The 18209-nt window shown below is 43.1% G+C and overlaps 1 protein-coding gene across 1 annotated transcript in view; it reads right to left on the bottom strand.

Moving 5' to 3' along the window:
* Positions 1-18209, bottom strand: part of LOC147712885 (polymeric immunoglobulin receptor-like) — a 306547-nt gene that overhangs the window by 259928 nt on the left and 28410 nt on the right. The window lies entirely within an intron of this gene.

The raw sequence follows: 18209 nt of genomic DNA, 5'->3' as shown, positions 1-18209 counted from the left end.
TGGGACAGGAACAGACTAATTTGCATACAGCCAGGTTCTGAAACTGGGATGGTGCAGTGAGCTAAAAAACGGTGTTGGATCTAGCCCTGATCTCTTGACTGGGTGAGAGTATTCTGTTTAATTCAGAGACTCTGTCCCTCACCACCCCTTTTTGTAAATATTTTTGTCCACCCTAAGCGTGGAAGGGTATACTCAGATGTGAGTCCCTTGCTCATTGCACCATCAGGATTCAAGCAAGCCGGGCCGAAGACGGCTGAAATGCCAGAAACCGGTCCCCGGTAGCTTGTTTCCTTCCCAGTGTAAGAATTGGCTTTTGTAGTTTGGTTTGCCCTGTTCCCATCATGCACTGGGACAGGAACAGACTAATTTGCATACAGCCAGGTTCTGAAACTGGGATGGTGCAGTGAGCTAAAAAATAGTGTTGGATCTAGCCCTGATCTCTTGACTGGGTGAGAGTATTCTGTTTAATTCAGAGACTCTGTCCCTCACCACCCCTTTTTGTAAATATTTTTGTCCACCCTAAGCGTGGAAGGGTATACTCAGATGTGAGTCCCTTGCTCATTGCACCATCAGGATTCAAGCAAGCCGGGCCGAAGACGGCTGAAATGCCAGAAACCGGTCCCCGGTAGCTTGTTTCCTTCCCAGTGTAAGAATTGGCTTTTGTAGTTTGGTTTGCCCTGTTCCCATCATGCACTGGGACAGGAACAGACTAATTTGCATACAGCCAGGTTCTGAAACTGGGATGGTGCAGTGAGCTAAAAAACGGTGTTGGATCTAGCCCTGATCTCTTGACTGGGTGAGAGTATTCTGTTTAATTCAGAGATTCTGTCCCTCACCACCCCTTTTTGTAAATAAAGACGCTTTGCAGACACGATTATTTTCCAATTTGTTTCCAAATGAAAATATAGTTCCTGAGAAAATTTATATGAAAATTGCAGAAAGCAAATCTGTAATCTGCTTAATGCCAACACTGCGTGAGTGTTCTATATTCAATTAACAACTTTTGAAGCTGGAAAATGAAGAAATAATAAAAATGGAAGCTATTGATAAAATAGAGCATGAAGGAATTACTATTATTTTGACAGAAAAATTGAAAATAAAATTAGATTCTTTAAAAAAAATCGATATCCAACACTGCTGATTTAGAAAAGAATCTATATGCATGTATAAACTGTCGGGTAATGCTAAGGCGTAATTTGGATGTAGAAAAAGGTTTAGTTAATGGAGCAATGGGCAAAGTTAGAGATTTTGTTAATTATCAGAATAAAGATGGAATAGAATTTTTAAAAATTTAATTTTATCAGATTGAAGAAGTGAAACAAATTGGTTGTTGTTCAGTTCATTTTCTGCTTGTTAAAGATTTATATGTCCGTAGAAAACAGTTTCCAGTTTCTCTGGCATATACAGTGGCTATTCATAAATCTCAAGGTTTAATTGTAGACAGTGCGGTGGTGAACATTGGAAGTACCGTGTTTAAAGAGGGTATGGCATATGTTGCTTTGTCCAGAGTCAGACCTTTATCTGGATTGTATTTGATTGATTTTGATGAGACAAAAATTACTGCAGATGCAAACTGTGTAAAAGAGTATAATAGGTTAAGAAGAGCATATGCACCTAATTTAGGTCAATATCCTGTGTTTGAAAAACGTGTGGTAGGTCGTACAAGAAGGTATGACAATATCTGTAGTGAAGGTATAGAGAAGGAAAAAAACAAGATAATGTTGTGATTGCAAGCAAAAAGAAAAAGGATACTCTTGAAGAGATTGTTGGTTATCAGCTTGAAAATAGTTCAGGTGTCAACTGCTATGCTAATGTAGTGGTCAATGTTGTTTTTTTCTTGAAAGTTTGCAACAGCAAATTATGGAGAATCAGGAAAAAATATTTTGAGAACTGATAAAACCAAAATACAAAGCGTTTGTGATATTCGTAATCTTTTGGATGTATGTTCTGGTTCGACACAATTTATGCAGAATATCCAACAAGATGCGCAGGAATTTCTAATGTATATGCTTACCGTAATAAAAAATGAAGGAATAGAAATTGAAAATCTTTTTTGCCTTTGTTATAAATGGGAACACTATTGTGAAAACTGTATGTATACATATAGCACTAATATAGACTCTGAAAGATTCATATATTTGACATTACCAGGCTGTAAATCAGTATCTTTCAAAAAAACTAGTTAATGCAGCAAATCAAAACATGGAGTGTGGCCAATGCAAATCAGAAATGTTATCAACATTTTTTATACAAAGATATGGACAATATATAATTTTGATGATGCAACGTTGTACAGCTGATGGAAGAAAATTGGCCACTTTAATAAAACATTTTGTAGCAAGTCAACTATCTATATCAGGAAGGACTTTTGTAGCAGTAGCAAACATTTTCCATGATGGTCCTTCCACAACATCTGGACATTACGCTGACTATCTAAAATGTGACAAAGACTGGACATATTGTAATGATGCTCAGTTAGTTTTTAAACAACGTTTGCCTAAAGAATTACCAAATTCCTACCTAATATTTTTAAAACCAAAGTTTTAGGAACATAATTCGGCCTCTGAGGTATTTATTAATATGTATTATTATGATTACTATTGGACAGTTTAAAAAAAAACTATTTTAAGAATACCATTTGGCCAAGAGGAAAGGCGTTTGCTTGAAATGCAGACTTTTTCTTGCACATTCTCTCAGAGTATATTTTTAAACAACATTTACTGTGTATAAAAATTTACATTAGAAAATTTTCTTAGGAGTAAGCATTTTATATATATGTGATTTGCATTATATGGTATATTATTGAGGATGTAGTCTTTTGTTTTTTTAAACAATCTTATTGATTGTTTTTTCTTGCCCGCTGTTATGTGATGAGTACGATTGAAATCACAGTAAAAAAGGCAAAGAAAATAATTTGTAAAATGTTAAAATTATGCTGTCGTATAAAAAATATAATATTATATATTATAACTATATTTTTTCTTCTCTTTCGCAAATCCTAATTCTAAAATTAGACATTTTCAGCAATTTAGATTATAAAAAACAACTGAAAAATGTGTTGCGTTTTTTATTTCTGTGAAGGTAAGTTTAACTAAGTATTAAAATGTACAATGACCTGTGTTTGCACACAATTGAAGAAAGGGGAGATGGACAGAAAAGATATGTGTTGAAAGATACTTTGTGGGCGTTTTAAGTTACAGGATAAAGTTAACATAAATACTGACTGTCACTAGGGGCCAACTAATCCATCAGATATGTGCAGAAAGTGCCAGAGAGTTGCATTGCAGAGAGGTATAAAATAGGACACGCCTTCAGAGCACCTCTCTGCATTGCAACTGTATGGTATTTAAGAGACATGGTGGGCTAGTAGGGCCCAAGGACTTTCAGGATTAAAAGAGACAAAATCCCTGCTTAAAACATGTCACAAAGTGTGCTTGTGTTTGCACATGTCACAGCAGGCCCCATCCCTTCCTTTCATTAATCCATAAACATGTCCTATCAGTTTGCCAAAACGTAAGTGCTTATAAATTTATCTTGTTCTCTGTTTGCAGTATTGAAATTACTCTACTTATTACTCATATACTTAAGGATTGGCCTAGCCATTAACCTTAGTACAAATTAATTTATTTAAATACTATGCAAGCAGATTTGGAAGAGGCTACAAAGTATTAATACAGTCTTCAAAACATCCAGTTTATACCTATGACATTTTGGAATCTGACTGTTATAGGATATCATGTGACCTGTAAAAAAAAGATTTGATTGGTTCATAATATTTCCCATTGTACCTATTGAAGAATCACAATCATTTCAATAATTTTTCTATGAGCATCTTTGGAGACCTAAGTCTATGCTTACCTCCTATCCGATCCTATCACTCTCATCCAATTTTTCAAACATTGAACTACCAATATGTTCTTATTGTAACAGTCTGCCAATACGTGAGCACTTATGGGACAAATTTAGAAGCATCCTCTACCAACAATGTGTCTGTTTTTGTTACATAGTTATAGCGCAAGACACTCTTTTATATTTACAAAGAGAGTAAAAGGCAGTCTGTGTACCTTTTCTTTTCCATGTAAATACGACCTCATCATACATACCACAGTCATAGAACAAGACATATCTCCAGATTTATCAGAAATTATAAATCTGGACATGTGTGTGAATGCTGCAGCATCCTCCAATGTGTTGTAGCAAGGCACTACAGGGAAAATTATTTTCATTTCTCCTCATTTTTTCTCTTTGAATATATGCAAAAATGCACAGAATACATTGAAGGAGAAAAATGCCTTTACTGATTGTTTTTGTGCAGGAAGGTGTGTCTTTTTTCACAAAAACAAACTCCACACAACACTGCTATCCTTGCACCATGGTGCAAGGGTGCATGTGCCACCACATGGCTGCAGTTTAAGCACCAGTGCAGAGGGAAGCATAGACTTGCAACATAGTTATGGACATATGTTGCATCCCTGTGTTTTGGAAGTACCACAGCACGCTGTGGATAAAGAGCTTACAGTGTCATGCAGCAGCACTTCCTTATAGTTCTGCACTTATACATTCACCATACTCTACAAATGCATTCTTTCAGTCAATTATGCACTACACACACATTCATCTAAACTTTCACACACTATCATACAAATATAACTCTTTTTTTAATCAGAGTAGTTAGTTCTAATAATAACTTTTTTTGTCTTTTTTGTGGGTTTTTTTGTTGATTTTTTGAAAGATTTTTTGGGGGGGTGTTTTTAAAGGAAAAAAAAGTCAACCGACAAACAAAGCAATGAACTTTAGGGCAAAAAAAACCCAACTCTAACAGCGATGGTTATCAAGTGCCCTGCAAACTAAATCGATTCAGAAAAGGGGGTGGTGATGGACAGAGTATCTGAATTAAGCAGAACACTCCTACCCAGTCCAAAGATCAGGGCTTGATCCATCACCGTTATTTAGCTCACTGCACCATCCCAGCTGCACACTAAATCAACAGACTGCTCCCCGTAGCTCAGCAATCTATTGCATTTCACACAGTGAATTTTTGCGTTAGCCAGTTGAGGACGTATGTCCAAATTGGTGCTTGAAGTGAACGCCCCAGAAGTTCTTGGAACTAGCGGTGGTGGTGGTAGACTCCCCTGCAGTATTCTGCATTCCACTCTGGCTAGGTTTAGTGGATGCAAACTTTGCAAGTGTTGCAGCATGCTTGCTATGCCACAAGAATATTTTTTGTTGGGGTCTCCACGAGATAAAACTGCTTTGCAAATTTTTGCATGTTACTTTTGTGGCGTTGACTTTTTTAAGTCCCTCTCGATAGGTAAAAAATTTCCAAACAATGGAGACATACTTTTGGGGACGTGGTGGTTCTGGAACAAATCCGTCTTCATTGGAGTGTTCTGATTCTGAAGATTGTTCTTGCTGTTTTGAAGCCATTTTTTTAAGTTAGAGCAAAACCAAGTCTGCAATCCTAACAAAAATTAGGTTCTCCTTAGCACAGGTCTTCTCCCAAAGAAGGTCTAAGAACAGTGATTGAAATTGGTGGGGTCCTTCAATAGTTAGAATAGGAAGTGTTATGAACCAATCAAATAGGTTTTTTTCTGGTCACATGGGATCGGCGTAGGGTGCGCACACGCAGCACGCACCCTCGCGACTTTGCAAAATTGCATTTAAAAGTAATATAACTTTATTAAAACAAAAAGAATATTATTTTTATGATTAGCTCAGATAATGTCTTGCCTTAATATTTATTTTAAATACATATATATATGTGTATATATATATATATATATATATATATATATATATATATATATATATATATGTTTTTAGATATTAAAAATGTTTGCAGGAGTTGCGCACACACCGCGTCGAATACGTATATGACCTCATGCGGAAACGCGCAAGCGTTGCTTAGCATAATACGTACATGTCGCGCATGGGCCAGGAGTCGCGTACCGGTCGCATAGCAATCGCGCAGAGAAATACGCACCCATCGCACACCATACGCGGATGCTACACAACAATCCTGAAATAGCAGCTAGGTTCTACACAGTAATCGAGGAAGATGCGCTTTGGGTGTGCGACTACAAAAAAAATTTGACAAAAAAACAATAAAGAAAATATTATAAATATATTTAAAAATATATAAAATAAAAAATATAGAATTTCCATATTTTTTAAAACATTTTTTTTCCAATTTATGGTAAAAATATGTAATGTAATGTAAAAAAAATATCTAAAAATAAATAGTTTAAATAATGTAGTAAATCCGTATCAAAAAATAAATATAACAATTAATACATTTAAAAATTGTCATTGAAAAAACCTCTGAAATTCACTGAAAAAAATAGATTTCAGACATATAGTTAGAAATTAGCATTTAAAAAAACCTTTGAAATTCACTGAAAAAAACATAGGTTTTAGACATGTTATAGTTAGGAATTAGCATTTAAAAAACCTTTGAAATTCACTGAAAAAACCATAGGTTTTAGAGGTGGTATAGTTAGCTGGCTATTTCACTCGTACAAAACCATTGAAATTCCTCTGTTATAGCTAGTTGTACTAACTATAACTCGCGCGCCCTCAATCCACTGCTGAAGATGTCACATATTACATTATTCATGACATGGTCAGTGACATCACTGATGACATCACTGATGACATCACAAATGACATCAGTGATTACATCACTGATGACATCATCCACGTGACAATCAGATACGCATCATCATACACTAGTATAACCTTTCATCACTCACTGTAAAATATAGAGTGCCATGCTTAAACCATTGATAAACAAATAAAAGTTTCTAAAAACCCACTCAGTGATTCCTAGCTCTAACACTCACATGTAAACACTTACCTATAAATTCAGTCATACACGTTGACCAAGATCAATAGAAAACTATTAAATATACTTATACACCTATATCAACATTACCCACCAGCACAAATTTTATTGACTTATGCAGTCATCCTACTCACTAATTGAAACAATTGATTATACTTACATTTAGTCAGCTACACAGCTACACACTTATACAAACACCACTTTATTTATTCATATAGATAGTAACTCATACTTAGTGACTTACAAAATCACTATTACAAGTAAACATTTATCTATACAGTCCTTCATACAATCACTGATCTTATGTATACTTATTTATACACAACAACTGTCACATACACTGCGTTTTATATTTCTACTTTGTTGAACATTGAGAAATATATTTACTCAACAGCACACCCATAAAGAAATTCACTCACCCAATCAATTGTTTTGACATGCAGCTTAAACCTCCTATACCTACTTAATCAACTCTTTACACATCTTTGGACAGTCACACGCCTCCCATCCAACTACACACACATTCACTCTCCTTTACAAATACTCACTTAACTATTAAAAAACTAATATACAGTTTCACATAGCTAATAACCAACGTATACACTAGTTTATACAACAAGAGACAGAGTGATACAGATATTCACACAGTTAAATCAGTATCCCATATATTTAGTGAGACACATAAAATTAGTCACTTAGACAGTCAATCACAGTGCTACTAAATCCTCCATCCAGACACTTATACATCCACTCAGTCTTCATTGCAGATTGGTATATATATAATACTTATTTAAATATTAAACCAAACCACATTCACTGGCTGATGTCATCAGTGATGTCAACAGTGATTTCATTTGAGATGTCATCAGTGGTGTCATCAGTGATGTCACTAACCATGTCATGAATGATGTAGTATGTGATATCATCAGCAGTGGATTGTGGTGCATGAGTTATAGTTAGTACAACTAACTATATCGGAGGAATTGCCATGGTTTTGTACGAGTGAAATGTCCAGCTAACTATAACACCTCTAAAACCTATGGAAAGGGGCGACCACTCGGTCCCCCCGAACGTATGGTGGAGTACCCCGATCCCCCCGGGAAGCCATCTTGGGCGGGAGGCGAGTCTCGGCTGGTATGCCCAAAGCGGCGTAGCCGGGGCGCGCTTTTTCCCGCCCAAGAGTGGGTTGTCCTAGACACTGAAGCCGCCAGCCACGCCCCCGGAGGCGGGGGGAGGCGGGTTTACGCCCGCCCGAAGAAGGATAAAAGGAGCGACAAGCCAAGGAAGCATCCTCTTGTTCCTGTGCTCTGAAGCTGCACCTCCCCGCTGCACGTGAGCTCGAGACGGAACGAAGAGCCAACTGGGGGAGAGGCCCCGGTTCCCGAGACGCCGCCGGCACACCCTGATACACCGACTGAGGCGCCGATCCCGGTCCCGAAGGAGGGGCAACCAATTCCCGTTGTAGTCACCTCTGTGAACGGGGAGGATATGCCTCCCGAGTTGGCTGCACAGCTGGCAGCATGGTTGGGGAAAGAGAGTGAGGGGGCTACGGCAGATGACGCCAGGGCAGTAATGAGGCAGTTGCGGCAATCAAGAGAGGCTGCAAAGGCACCATGTCCTTTTGTTCCCCCGCAGGCTCCAGTGGGACAACCCGCAGCGGGCATGAGTTCGGCAGCGACTACGGTTACAGCTTCCGGTTCAGGTAAGCAGCTACTGCCGATTGCGGGGGAGGGGTCAGTACCCTCGAGAAGGGAGAAAGTGGCTCAGCATATTCCGATGGAAATCAAGGAGAGGATATGGGCTGAGAAATATATAAACATGTTTTCGTTATTAACTGATCATTACGAGATTGAGCATGTGAAAGTTCAAAAAGAGTTTCTGCACCCGAGTGTTTGGCGCGCCAAGATGGCCGCTTTCAGAGTTGATGAGACGATAGGTAATTGGGGCAGAGCGTTTGGGATATTCACTGCAATTATGGGGGAACGGAGGCCTGAACTGTTGGCCGAGTTACCCGTGTACCAGACACGTATTATGGAGTTTTCTCAGACATATGAGGGCAATCAATGGTTTTGTTATGATAATATTTTTCGTAAGGCCAAGGAGTTCGACACATCTCTGACGTGGGATTGTTACGACTCCATTTCCTGGCAGAAAATGGAGAAATCAGGCATGACAAAGGCGCCATTGTTGGGGGGAACGGGGGCGAGTTTTCCCGCCACTCATCTGGGGCGCCCTTTCGGGCGGGTTCAAGTAACGAGCACCATTCAAGGTCGAATGGCAATACAGGTAAAAAAGGGGTCTGCTGGAATTTTAACAGGGGAAAGTGTACAAGGCCCCAGGGGTCATGCAAGTTTAGGCACGAATGTGGGGGGTGTGGACAGTCCTCGCATCCCAAGACCATGTGCAGAGCCAAAACGGGTGATAACGGCGGTAGGGGAAGCGCCAAACAGGTCTGAAATAGTCCGAGGGGCGCCTTTACCTACCCCGGTTGATACCATGGCAATGATTCCTTGGCTCAATGAATACCCGGATCATGTCTCCGCTGGGGTGTTGCGAGACGGTTTTTCGTATGGTTTCCGCATCCCGGTGGGGAATTTTCAGGGTAAAGCACATTGTAGGAACCAACTGTCGGTCCTGCAGAATACGGCGGTGGTACAAGCAAAGATTGGGAAGGAGGTGACCCGGGGTCGGGTTGCTGGACCATTTGACATGCCACCAGTTGCTAATTTTGTTTGTTCACCCTTGGGAGTGGTCCCCAAGAAGGACCCGGGTGAGTTTAGATTGATACATAACTTGTCAGCCCCGAGAGGTCTTTCGGTAAACGATGCGATAGACCCGGAAGTTTGTTCGGTGCGGTACGCATCTTTCGATGATGCCGTCGCCATGTTGAATCGCCTGGGGCCCGGAGCGCTGATGGCCAAATCAGACATCGAGTCAGCGTTCCGGTTGCTCCCGGTACACCCAGACGATCAGCGTCTCCTTGGTTTCATGTTTCAGGGACGCTATTACATGGATAAATGTATGCCAATGGGATGCTCCATATCTTGTGCTTATTTTGAGAAATTCAGTTGTTTTCTGCAATGGGCATTCACAAGAATGACGGGGTTTCAGCATGTTATGCATTATCTTGACGATTTTCTGTTCCTGGGGGCAGCCGGGGACCCAGAATGTGCACAGGCTTTAAAAGAATTTTGTGGTCTGATGAGTCAGTTTGGTGTGCCATTGGCGCCAGGTAAGACTGTGGGGCCGTCTACTTCGCTCGAGTTTCTTGGAATAGAGCTCGATTCCGAAGAGGGTTGCTTCCGGTTGCCCAAAGAAAAGGTAAGGAAATTCAGGGCCTCGCTTGAAACATGTATTAGGGAGACTAAGGTAAATTTGCATCAATTGCAGCAGACTGTGGGTCAATTGAATTTTGCCCTTAGAGTGATGCCAATGGTCCGCCCTTTTTCCCGCTCGATTGCACAAGCCATGGTCGGTCTTAAAGAGGGGCACCACCGCACGAGGCTCTCGGCAGAGATTCGCCAGGACATGCGCATTTGGTTGGCATTCCTGGCGGATTTCAATGGTCGGGTTGTCTGGAACAAGCCGGCGGTGTCCTCCGAGGAGTTGGGGTTGTGGACAGATTCGGCGGGGAGTATAGGCTTTGGCGCCATATTTTGTAACCACTGGTCAGCTCAAACGTGGCCGTCATGGTGGCACGAGTGTGGGCTTACAAGTAACATCGCTTTTCTCGAACTGTTCCCTATTCTGGTGGCCTTGAAAACATGGCCTGAGGGGTTTCGGGATCACTCTGTGGTGTTCTGGTCTGATAACATGACCGTGGTTGAGTGTATCAATAGTCAGGCAGCACGATGCAAATGGATTCTGAGATTGCTCAAGGAAATTGTCTTACTATGTATGCAATTGAACGTGATCTTTAGGGCAAGACATGTGCCAGGGGTGCTGAATCAGGCTGCTGATGCGCTTTCTCGTTTCCGTATGCAGGCCTTCTGGGGTTTTCTGCCCACAGCGGACCCGGTGGCGGCACCATTTCCCGAAGCTCTCTGGTCTCTCGGTGCCCCGAACTACAAAACCTCGTGGGAGAGAGTTTAGCACCCAGGACAAGGAAGGCATATGAAGGGGCGTTCCGTTCCTATTGGTCCTTTTTGGGTTCTGCTAGGGGGGAGCTTTGGGGCCAGGAAGAGTATGTCTTAAAGTTTTTGCTGTCATTACATCAGGCAGGCAAATCGGTAGCCACGGCCCAGAGGCATCGGGCCGCCATTTCCTTTATGGCACGGGCTCATGGTATCCAGGACCCTACAGCGTCTTTTGTAGTACAGAAAGCGCTGGGTGGGTGGCAACGCCTTGAGGGTCGCAGAGTAGATGAAAGGCACCCGATAGGTCTGGAAAGGTTGGCCCTGTTACTGTCCGTACTCCCTGCGACATGTTCATCCCAGTCAGAAACAGTGTTATTCCGGGCCGCTTTTGCATTAGCATTCCATGGGGCTATGCGGGTAAGCGAACTGGTGGCGAGGAACAAGCAGGATACGGGGGGGGGACTGTGCCGAGAGCACATTCAAGTCAAGGGGGAGACGATGATTGTCTCGTTTGCCAGGTCCAAGACCGATCAGGGTGCGATCGGGGACAGTGTAGTAGTCCAGCGGATTCCCGGATCTCCCATGTGCCCTGTCGTATGCGTTGAGGAATATTTGGCGCAGAGGGCGGCATCATGGGGGGGGGACCTTGCTGAGACACGCTGATGCCACCCCACTGACGAGGTTTCAGTTCCAGCGGGTGCTTGCAATGGCAATTTCGGCCGCGGGCTTGAACCCGGGCGAGTTTGGGACCCATTCCTTCCGGATAGGGGCTGCTACAGAGGCTACAGCCAGGGGTCTGAGTGTGGAAAAGGTGAAACAGTTGGGCGTTGGTCCTCGAATTGTTACAAAAGGTATGTGCGGTTGCACATGTTGTGAAGCTGATATCATGTACTCACGCTTCTTGTTTTTGTTTGGTTTACAGTTTCGCGAGCTTACGAGGCGGGGCGGACTGTGCAGTCGACTCGACACCTGGGAACCAGCGGTCAAAGATCACCGGCTGAGGAAAAAGTGGTGTGGGTCGTGGGCCACTCATATGTGAGGCGTGCCGCGGACGTATTCAAAGCAGGTGACATGATTCACATGGCTGGGGAATACGGGTACAGGGTGACCTTCTACGGAAGGGGCGGGCTCTGTATTGACCAGTTTCAAACTTTTTTGGAGGGTTTGTTAGGGCGGAAAAGGTCACCGCCATCTATAATCATAGTGCATCTTGGGGGCAATGATTTGGTGACCACTGGTAGACGACTACTTCTCGAGGCGATACTATCCACAGTAAGTTGGTTGGCGAGAAGGGTTCCAGGGTGCACGATTGCATGGTCCCATATGATTCCACGAAAGGTGTGGCGGGGGGCTAATTCAGTGTCTGCGATAAATCATTCTGTGAAGAAGGTAAATAGCAAGCTTGGTAGACTGTTCCGTACAAGTACATTGCATTCGATTCCTCATGGGTGTATCAGGGGGGACCATATGTATCTAGAAGATGGGGTCCACTTGTCCCGGGTGGGGAATTCTTTACTCATAGGAGACCTCGTAGCCTGGTTAAAGAGTTTACAGCATGACCTTTAGGTAGGAGTTTTGTGGGGGGTCCGGATAGCCGGTCAACTATCCGGCCTGTGGCGGTAAGGTCATGATCGGTGAGCAGTAATTGGAAGATCCCTAGGGGGGGGCGTCACCCATTATGGATGGGAGCGCCCGGGGGGAGGTGGCCATTGGCCCCTCAACGGGGAGGCGGTCCCTTCTAAGGATGGGACGCCGAAAGGAAAGGGAAGGCGGTCAAGGCCCCTCCCTGGATAGGAGGGGCTACGGGCCCCTCCTGGGAATTTCCCGGGGCCAGGACATCTGCGACGGCAGATGTGGTAAGTTGTGTGGGGTGGGGAGGGGGGTCTACGCTACCTTCTAGACACCTCACACGAGTCCTCGGACTACCATTAAGATGGCGTCGAGTTAATTGGGGCCCCCATCAAGACAAGGGAAATTGGTATGTGCACATGAGGTGCAGTCCTCTGTGCGGCCGCCCCTCACAAGTGAGGGGGGAGTTCTGGTTTAGGGATCTGACACCGGTTACGACCTTGCCGTTGGCCCTTAACGTTAGGATGTACAATTTCAATTTGAAAATGCATTTGTAGGATGTTAGTATCGGCTAGGAGAACCTTTGTATTAGAAATGTGTTAAGGTCAGCCAAAACATCGTAATGTGGAAATGAAATTGTACATGATATGAAACGGTTATTTTAATGTTTTAATTTTGTTTCATATTTTAATAAATACGGCCGAGAGGGTAACTCCCTCCCGCCTTCCAAAAGTTCAGAACTGTTTCCGTATTCCCATTCTTGGGGATTGTGTTGAGAGGGGGTGGCGGGTATCTCAGCCATATGGAAAGGGGCGACCACTCGGTCCCCCCGAACGTATGGTGGAGTACCCCGATCCCCCCGGGAAGCCATCTTGGGCAGGAGGCGAGTCTCGGCTGGTATGCCCAAAGCGGCGTAGCCGGGGCGCGCTTTTTCCCGCCCAAGAGTGGGTTGTCCTAGACACTGAAGCCGCCAGCCACGCCCCCGGAGGCGGGGGGAGGCGGGTGTACGCCCGCCCGAAGAAGGATAAAAGGAGCGACAAGCCAAGGAAGCATCCTCTTGTTCCTGTGCTCTGAAGCTGCACCTCCCGCTGCACGTGAGCTCGAGACGGAACGAAGAGCCAATTTTGACCCACCCACCAGCCCCTGAGGAGAGCAAGTTGTTTTTGAAATAAAGTCATTTGACGTGGTAATTAATTTTTCTTACAGGTTGTTCTGAATAAAGTTGTGATTCAGTATGCAATAAAGTGGATAATTCTTTACGGTATGCTTTATGGAATAAAAGTATTTGCACCAGAGTTGATCAGTGATGTTTTAGACAGTCCATACTTTGAATATCTTTTTGTCTTTCTCCTCTTAGTAATTAGCCTCTATTAATTAGTTTGTCGTATTTATTATTTGGTCGGGCGGTAAGGTCATGATCGGTGAGCAGTAATTGGAAGATCCCTAGGGGGGGGCGTCACCCATTACGGATGGGAGCGCCCGGGGGGAGGTGGCCATTGGCCCCTCAACGGGGAGGCGGTCCCTTCTAAGGATGGGACGCCGAAAGGAAAGGGAAGGTGGTCAAGGCCCCTCCCTGGATAGGAGGGGCTACGGGCCCCTCCTGGGAATTTCCCGGGGCCAGGACATCTGCGACGGCAGATGTGGTAAGTTGTGTGGGGTGGGGAGGGGGGTCTACGCTACCTTCTAGACACCTCACACGAGTCCTCGGACGACCATTAAGATGGCGTCGAGTTAATTGGGGCCCCCGTCAAGACAAGGGAAATTGGTATGTGCACATGAGGTGCAGTCCTCTGTGCGGCCGCCCCTCCCAAGTGAGGGGGGAGTTCTGGTTTAGGGATCTGACACCGGTTACGACCTTGCCGTTGGCCCTTAACGTTAGGATGTACAATTTCAATTTGAAAATGCATTTGTAGGATGTTAGTATCGGCTAGGAGAACCTTTGTATTAGAAATGTGTTAAGGTCAGCCAAAACATCGTAATGTGGAAATGAAATTGTACATGATATAAAACGGTTATTTTAATGTTTTAATTTTGTTTCATATTTTAATAAATACGGCCGGGAGGGTAACTCCCTCCCGCCTTCCAAAAGTTCAGAACTGTTTCCGTATTCCCATTCTTGGGGATTGTGTTGAGAGGGGGTGGCGGGTATCTCAGCCATATGGTTTTTTCAGTGAATTTCTAAGGTTTTTTAAATGCTAATCCCTATCTATAACAGGCCTGAAACCTATGGTTTTTTCAGTGAATATCTATATATATATATATATATAAAACCGTGAGGAAGAGGAGAAGTTGATTTTATATATATATATATCTATATATATATATGTATATATCTATATATATGTATGTATATATATATATATATATATATATATATATATATATATATATATATATATATATATGTATATATATATATATATATATATATATATATATATATATATATATATAGATATATATATATATTTCGGCTGTGCACCTTTTTCAATGTGCCATGCTCAGTGTGAAGCAAGTTGTTTAAAAACATATCAATCTAAAGGAGATGATGGATGGAGCGCTGAAACTTTTCAGACACTCAACCCCAGTTCCAGATCTGGGTTGAATCCATCATCAACTGGGGTGGTGAAGTGAGCTAAAGAATGATGATGAATGCAACTCAGATCTGTGATTGGGGGCGAGTGTCTGAAAAGTTTCAGGACTCCGTCCATCATCTCTGTGTGTTTGCTTTGTTTGCCCTAAGCTGGCACGGTATGCCCAGACGTGGGTCCCTTGCTCACTTTTCCATTGGATTCAAGCTAGCCTGGCTGAAGAGGGGTGTTACCCTGAAACTGGTCCCAGGATTCTTGTTTCTGGTTCAGGGAAGACATAGCTTGGCAGTTCGAACTGGAATGCTTCCATGAGGCACAGGGCCAAGACTGGTTTGCACATAGCTGTGTCTGAACTGGGGTGGCGAAGTGAGCTAAAGAATGATGATGGATTCAACCCAGATCTGTGACTGGGGGTGAGTGTCTGAAAAGTTTCAGTGCTCTGTCCATCATCTCCTTGTGTTTGCTTTGTTTAAAAACATATAACCACAAATTCATTGCATAGTCATTTCAAACAATCAATGACGGACTACTTGGTATGTTGTTCATGATTCACAATTTCTATGGTGGCCATCTTAACACTATCAATATTCATAGTATTTGTGCATATTTGCATTTTCTAAGTCAAATTTAAATCCATTAGGAAATCATAAATTGCTCAATTATTCATTGATTCATCTTGTGTTTAACGTGGCCTTATTTCCAATGGATCTAATAGTTTTCTATAATCATATTCATAATTATACATTTTTTGGCAGCCGTCTTATACTGTTCTTGGTCACGGTGGTACATATCTTTCATTATGGTTCAATGAAATGGTGTGTGAAGACATATTAACATAATAGCTTTGCCCAATCCACCTCAATGGGCCTAAATATTCAAGCAATTATTGCCTCGTCAAACATGCTCCACATTATTATGCTATCATACAGCAGTCAGAATACCCTGCTCATTGAGGTTTGAATACTCATTAAAGTGCTATGTGACGACACATAATACATTTTAAGAATATTTATAAGCAACATGATAGCAAACTTATGTGGAATAAGTGTTGACTGGTCATTAATTGATTGAATATGTAGGCCCATCCAGGGCATGATTGGGTAAAAATGTCAATGTGTCGTCACATAGCACTTGATCCTTAATTAATTACCTTGATGATATAATTGAAGTTGATATTCTGCATTTGATGTCTTTGGAGGACAATGCAAAATACTCAATATTGTGTTAGAACACTGTCATTAAATCGGCCTGTCTCAGGGTCTATCTATCTCCTGGGCCTGGTTCTCCTTCTGGGTGTATCTCTCCTTCTGGGCTTGTCTCTTATCTCATGGTTGTCTTTATTGCTGGACCCATCTCTCCTCCTACTTCAGAGCCTGACTAGCCTCCTTGGCATGTCACGCTCCCTTAGGCCAGCTTGATGCCATGGGCCTGTCTCACCATGGGAGTGTCTTATTCCCAGTACCTGCCTCTCCTCTTGGCACTAGGATTGTCTTTCCCATGTTTATTCTATCCCCTGGGTCTATCTCTCCACATGGACCTGCCTGACATTTTGGGTCTGCCTTTCACCAGGTCCAGTCTCCCCACCTGGGCTTATCTGTCAACTCACCCTATCCTCTGGATTTGTCTCTGCCCCTAGGCCTGTGTCTCTCCTGGGCACGCCTCAACACCTGTGCTTATCTCTACTTACAGGCCTGTCAGTACTCCTGAACCCTTCCGGTGCTACTGCACACATCTCTCCATGTGGGCCTGTCTTTCCACAGGATCTGTCTCTCCTCCTGGCTTGACTTTCTCCCTGGAACAGTCTCTCCCCCTAGGCTTGCTCCTACCCGAAGCCTTGCTTTCCTCCTAGGCCTAACTCTGACCATTAGCCTGTTTCATCCAAGGGCTTGTCTCTCCTTCTGGACCTGTCTGTCATTGAGCTTTTCCCAACTCCAAGGCCTGTCTCTAGTCCTGGACCTGCTTCTCCTCCTTGGTCTGACTCCTCACAGGCCGGTCCCCTTACCTCTCACCCCCTCCCTCACTGGCCATGGGGCTTGCCTCTCCTCCTGCGCTGGTCTCTCCTTCTGGGCCTGTCTGTCAACACGGGTTGGTAACTCCTCTCTGATCTGTCCAGGGTCGGATCAAGGTGGGTGGGGAGCTCCCTCAGCTCTTAACTGCCGCCATTGCATGGTGGTCACCTAGGAAATCACCAGTACCCTGCCCCCACTGCCATTGGATGGCAAAAGCAGGGGCCGCAATGGGCGGCCATAGGTCTAGGTACACCACTGGGCCTGTCTCTCCTTCTATGCCACTTTACCACCCTTAGCTTGTCTCACACCCCTGCGTCGCTCTCACGCTGTGAAAAGTTATATTTCTAGCCCACCCTACCGGTATATCTCCTTGACTCTACTGATTGCTAGTCACAGTACTTTAGCTTCTGACATTGTTAGTACATCCCAGATAATTACTGTGTGCAAGTAAACTCAAGTCAGGAGATGTGGCCTAGTGACTAGAGCTATCGACTTTGGAACACAAGGAAGCAGGTTCGAATCCCAGCCTTCTTTCGCCATCACCTGATCCAGGGCAAGTCACTTAAAATGGGGGGCATGTGTTACAAAGTGTGGTTCTGTTGTAAAGCGCTCTGATGCCTTTATGCCCGGATTCACTAGGGACAGGACAACCCAATAGTCCCCAAGGAACTGGGTAATATAAGTTAAGTAGAAAAAAGGCTCCTTGAGGAATTATTTCCGATATCTAGATAATTTCTATAAAGTCTTTTATAAGTACTTTACTTGGAAAGAAGACATAAGCAGCATGATATCTTCAATCATTTACATATATTATTTAGAAAATGATTCTTCTAGTTTTTCACAAAATTAAGGAAGTCCAGAAAATAGGCAACAAAATAACACTACAATTTTCTATACATTTTCTGTAGTGTGATACACCGTTGGTACAGTATGTAATATACAAATATATACATAGAGTGCTCCTGTACATACACTCAGCTAAATCATCAATCTAGTGTATACAAATCCTTTTCCTGGATGAATATGAACCAAACGGTGTATACGCATCGACGTTTCGGTCTCTACTGTATAATTTCCACCGAGACCATCCTCAGGACTAAGTTTTGCACATCATAACTAC

This window comes from Lissotriton vulgaris, chromosome 5 (assembly GCF_964263255.1).
Source record: "Lissotriton vulgaris chromosome 5, aLisVul1.2, whole genome shotgun sequence".
In the NCBI taxonomy this organism is placed as follows: Eukaryota; Metazoa; Chordata; class Amphibia; order Caudata; family Salamandridae; genus Lissotriton; species Lissotriton vulgaris.
This window is presented reverse-complemented; position numbering and strand designations above follow the sequence as displayed.